Consider the following 5788-nt stretch of genomic DNA (forward strand, 5'->3'; position numbering starts at 1 on the left):
CCTTCTCCAATGCATGCAAGTGAAAAGTGAAAGGGAAGTCGCTCAGTCGTGTCCAACTCTTAGCGACCCCGTGGACTGCAGCCCACCAGGCTCCTCCATCCATGGGATTTTCCAGGCAAGAGTACTGGAGTGGGGTGCCATTGCCTTCTCCGAATATATGTATAATATAAAAAACGAATCGCCAGTCCAGGTTCGATGCAGGATACAGGAAGCTTGGGGCTGTTGCACTAGGATGACCCAGAGGGATGGTATGGGGAGGGAGGTGGGAGGGGGGTTCAGGATGGGGAACACATGTACACCTGTGGCAGATGCATGTTGATGTATGGCAAAACCAATGCAGTATTGTAAAGTAAAATAATAATAATAATAAAAATAAAAATTTTTTAAAAAGAAGACTTTTGTTCAAGCATCTTAATCGAATCATTATGTATACAGTGAAAAGTTGGTAATTACCTAAATGTTCCACAGTAGTTTTAAAAAGTTATTTTCCTTTTTAACAGATAGACTATTACACAGCCATTAAATTCATGGCACAATAAAAGAGATTAAAACAAAAAATGGCTTATGTTAAATAAAAAAGAGCAGGAAATAAAACTGTGTATATATTATGAACTCAGCAATATACATATATCCATTATAAATAAATCTAGAAGGAAATATACCAAAATTTAAATCTTAATTATCTCTTACTAGTAGGATAATTGGAGAAGGCAATGGCACCCCACTCCAGCACTCTTGCCTGGAAAATCCCATGGACGGAGGAGCCTGGTGGGCTGCTATCTATGGGGTCGCGAAGAGTCGGACACAACTGAGCGACTTCCCTTTCACTTTTCACTTTCCTGCATTGGAGAAGGAAATGGCAACCCACTCCAGTGTTCTTGCCTGGAGAATCCAAGGGACGGTGGAGCCTGGTGGGTTGTCATCTATGGGGTCGCACAGAGTCGGACACGACTGAGCGACTTAGCAGCAGTAGAATAATAGATTATTTTTTTCATGACTATTATGTATTGTCTGTAATTTATATTTTTGTAATGAGCATACAATATTGTACACATAGTTTATAATAAATATAAAATATAGTTCACTTTAAAGCAATTTAAATTTTTATAAAAGAAAATACAGTCAGTTCTGCTGGAATATTTGTTTTTAAATGTGAATTTATTCCCTAATAATTAGTGATGTTGAACTAATCCTCATGTGTCTGTTAGCCATCTGCATGTCCTTTTTGGAAAAATGTCTATTCAATTCTGCCTGTTTTTAAATCACTGAATCCAAAATTCATTTTTTATTATTTTATTTATTTATTTTTGGCTATGGTAGGTCTTTGTTGCTGCTTTTCTCTAGTTGTGGTGAGCGGGGGACTACTCTCTAGTTGTGATGCACAGGCTCCTCATTGTGATGACTTCTCTTGTTGTGGAGTACAGAATCTAAGGCACTTGGTCTTCAGTAGTTGCAGCACGTGGGCTCAGTAGTTGTGGCTCACTGGCTCTAGAGTGCAGACTCAGTATCTGTGGCACACAGGCTTAGTTATTCTGTGGCATGTGGGATCTTCCTGGATCAGGGATCAAAGCTGTGTCTCCTGCATTGGCAGGAGGATTCCTTACCACTGAACCATCAGGGAAGTCCTGGATCCCAAATTCTTAATGGACCATTCTACCCCATCTCTTGCCCCCTCCCCAGATCACCCTCAGATATTAAATCCCAACCAGAGCTTTCTTTCTCTCTGGATGGTGCCTCGTCAACTGATACCACCCTTGCTCAGAATGTCACATTCTCAGTATACTTGACCCATACCATGCTGCTGCTGCTGCTGCTAAGTCGCTTCAGTCGTGTCCGACTCTGTGCGACCTCATAGACAGCAGCCCACTAGGTTCCTCTGTCCCTGGGATTCTCCAGGCAAGAATACTGGAGTGGGTTGCCATTTCCTTCTCTAAAGCATGAAAGTGAAAAGTGAAAGTGAAGTCGCTCAGTTGTGCCTGACTCTTAGCGACCCCTTTGACTGGAGCCTACCAGGCTCTTCCATCCATGGGATTTTCCAGGCAAGAGTACTGGAGTGGGGTGCCATTGCCTTCTCCAGACCCATACCATGGATCCCACTAATTCATTAGCCCACCATCAACCCTCTATACTGCCCACTACTGTCTCACTCCACTTGAATTCTGATTCAGTTGGACTTGGTTCAAATCCAGCTAATCACTGTTCCATAAAGCTCATCTCCAGATAACGGGTATTAGTTTGCATCTTCTGTCCTAATAATTTTAGGCATTTGGCTGTGCAAGCATTCTCATTTCAGCTTTCTCCACTTGGCAGACATCAGGGAACAACTTGCTCCTCTCTACCTTTTTATGTGATGATTTCCACCAAAACCTTCCTTCTCTGAGGTTGCCAGAGACCTGTCTCTTAAGAAAGCCAGCAAACCAGGCATGTTGAAGCTGATAGCCTTTTTCCTCAGCCCCGATGTTGCAGAGCTTCTGGAGATAAAAATCTTTCTTGTAAGAAGTAAAAGGGAAAGAAAGGGATCATTTTCAAATAACTCATGCTGGCTTACCATCTGAATTCTTCTGGGGATACTTCTGGGCAGGATTTCTCAGCCTTGTCAATATTAACATTTTGGGCCAGATAATTCTTTGTTGTGAGGAGCTGCTCTGTGCATTGTAGTATATTTAGCAGCATCCTTGGTCTCTACTAACTTGATGACAGTAGTACCCACCTCAAGTATGAGAACCAAAAATGTCTCCAGACATTGTCAATAGCCCTTGGAAGACAAAACTGCCCTTCCGTTGAGAAGCACTGCTTTGGAGTCAATGACAGGCAGGACGCTTGAGCTCTGTTCTTTCTGGAGGAGCAAAAGCAAGTCAGATCGTAGCACAATTTTCAGCAGCACCCTGATTCCAAGAACTTCAGAGGAAACATTTGTAGCAGAAATGAGGCCAGCCCTTCTAGGGTGTCCTTTCCCTGTACAGCTGGTCCCTGATGTCTTCTATCTGATAGCTGTTTCCCTAAAGTCTCCCTTTATCTTATTCAAAGTGAAAGTGAAGTCACTCAGTCATGTCCGACTCTCTGCGACCCGTGGACTGTAGCCCACTAAGCTCCTCCATCCATGGGATTCTCCAGGCAAGAACACTGGAGTGGGTTGCCATTTCCTTCTGCAATGCATGAAAGTGAAAAGTGAAAGTGAAGTCACTCAATTGTGTCTGACTCTTAGTGACCCCATGGACTGCAGCCTGCCAGGCTCTCCCATCCATGGGACTTTCCAGGCAAGAGTACTGGAGTGGGGTGCCATCGCCTTCTCCATAAAGGACTAGGTTGTAAAGGACTAGGTTGGGCTAAATAACACTTTCTCTGATCCACATCATGCTTCTCTATATCTAATTATATATTTTACTGAAATTATCATTTTAAGTGTATATACCTCTATAGTAGAACACTTGGGATACAAGTGATAGAAATCCAAACCAAACTATCTTAAGAATAAAAGAAAACAGCTGCTACCCCAGAACCTAGGCGGGGGGCGGAGGGGCGGGGGTAGGTGGGCAGGGAGGGTGGTACAGGGCATCCCTGGTGTAGGGGCTGTGGCGGTGAGTGGGGACCCAGTGCAGTGGCTGGGATTGGTGTAGAGCTGATGAGAAACTACTAAAGTTCCTGTGGAAGCCAAGTAGAATTTCATAAGAACATAATGGATGGAGAAGAGAAAACCTATGGTGGGTGTGAGGGCCCTGATATATGTCAAACTGATATCTTCAGATGGTCATGAATTTATTGTAAAGAGAGAACATGCGCTAACATCAGAAACAATAAAAACCATGTTGAGTGGCCCAGGTCACTTTGCTGAGAACAAAACTAATGAAGTCAATTTTAGAGAGATCCCTTCACATGTGCTATCAAAAGTATGCATGTATTTTACCTACAAGATTCAATACACTAACAGCTCCAAGGAGATTCCTGAATTCCCAATTGCACCTGAAATTCCACTGGAACTGCTGATGGCTGTGAACTTCCTAGATTGTTAAATAAAATAAATTATAATAAACAGCTAGCTCTTTTTCAGTATTTAATACCTGCAGTTCAGTTAGTAATTTTTTCATATATAGCATGTTGCCTGTGTGCAGTTGAACTTTAAAGTTCGTTGCAAAGCAGATTATCTTCTGTTCTTTTGCATAGCAATCAGAGTTGAAGTTGAAGTTTGTTTGCTACATCAACGAATTAAGGACATTTTCACAAATTGAGAGATAAACAAATATACAAAAAGAAAAGAAAAGAAAACATCTCCACATAACCAGGGCAGGGAAACCAGGGAGGTAACTAGCTTCTGGCCCTACTGAATCCAGGGGACCAAATAATGTCTTTGTGGTTTCTCATCCCAGCTCTCAATTCTACTTATCACTGCTTGGCTTTGCGCCTCAAAAAGAATTGGCTCTTTCCATGTAGTAGGCAAGATGGCCACCAGTATCCTATACTTACTGTTCCCAGATAAAAAATCCTGGAGGAAAATGAAATTTTTGCTGTAGCCACATATCAATTCCTACTAATGACCTACCTTATTAACCTTATATGAGTCATGTGCTTATCTCTAAACAAAAGGCTGTGACCAAGGGGATGGAGCTTTGTGATGGGTCAAACAGATCCTCCATGTCAATATGGCTTATGGTTTTTTGTTTTGATCAATTGGCTAAATATCTGTTTTTTAGATATTTATTTTGATGCTCAAATACTCATAGATTTGTTCAGTGGGAGCCCCTGGAATCTACCTTCTGTGTCATTTTGACAAATTTCTTCATCCTTTGAGTGCTTACTTCCTTTCTCCTTCAACAAGATGGTCCAAACTCATCTTGCATATTCCCAGCACCTGTCCAGAGTCAACCACTTCTCTAAGTAGTCTTGTTTCCTTTTAGTAGACAATGGTAGTCAGAAGTCAAGATCTAGATACAAAGTTTTCTGATTGCTATTGCTATTGTGTTATTCTTCCCAAGCCCTTTCAGTGAAGAAGACTAGAGCACCAAAGAATTGATGCTTTTAAACTATGGTGCTACAGAAGACTCTTGAGAGTCCCTTGGACAGCAAGGAGATCAAACAAGTCAGTCCTAAAGGAAATCAACCCTGAATACTCATTGGAAGGACTGATGCTGAAGCTGAAGTTCCAATACTTTGGCCACCTGATATGAAGAGCCGACTCATTGGAAAAGACCCTAATGCTGGGAAAGATTGAAGGCAGAAGGAGAAGAGGGTGACAGAGGATGAGGTGGTTTGATGGCATCACCAATGCAATGGACATGAACTTGGTCAAACTCCTGGAGATGGTGAGGGACAGGGAGGCCTGCCATGCGGCAGTCCATGGGGTCGCAGAGAGTCAGACACGACTTGGCATCTGAACAACAAAATGTATATGTACGGATATGTGTATACATGTGTATAAGTGTGTATACATGTGTATAAGTTTGTATACATATTTAAATCTATATTTACTTGTATGGAAAACCATGGGCTCACAACAATACCTCCAGTTTCAGTCCAAAATCAAAATAGAGTTTTTGCCTTTGCATATTTGTAGCTCCTTTCTCTATAAGTAACAAATCTTATTAATATAGTCATTTATTCAATCTGCCCCCTTTATGAAAGCAATTTCCCATCACTGCCGCAACCCCCTTCCATGTGCAAACACCCTTCTTACTTCCACTGGGCTCCAACAAACCATGCTGGGCAGCCCTCCTATGTGACCACAATACTCACCCAGGTAAATCTGGACAGCTCTCCTGCACAAGCAGTCCCCTCCTTCAGCTCATGCTCAGAT

The 5788-nt window shown here is 42.2% G+C and overlaps 1 pseudogene; it reads left to right on the forward strand.

Annotated features, from left to right (window-relative positions):
* Positions 1–3551: 3551 nt before the first annotated feature.
* Positions 3552–4711, forward strand: LOC133248842 (elongin-C-like; annotated as a pseudogene).
* The last annotated feature ends 1077 nt before the right edge of the window (positions 4712–5788 follow it).

This window comes from Bos javanicus, chromosome 5, assembly GCF_032452875.1.
Source record: "Bos javanicus breed banteng chromosome 5, ARS-OSU_banteng_1.0, whole genome shotgun sequence".
In the NCBI taxonomy this organism is placed as follows: Eukaryota; Metazoa; Chordata; class Mammalia; order Artiodactyla; family Bovidae; genus Bos; species Bos javanicus.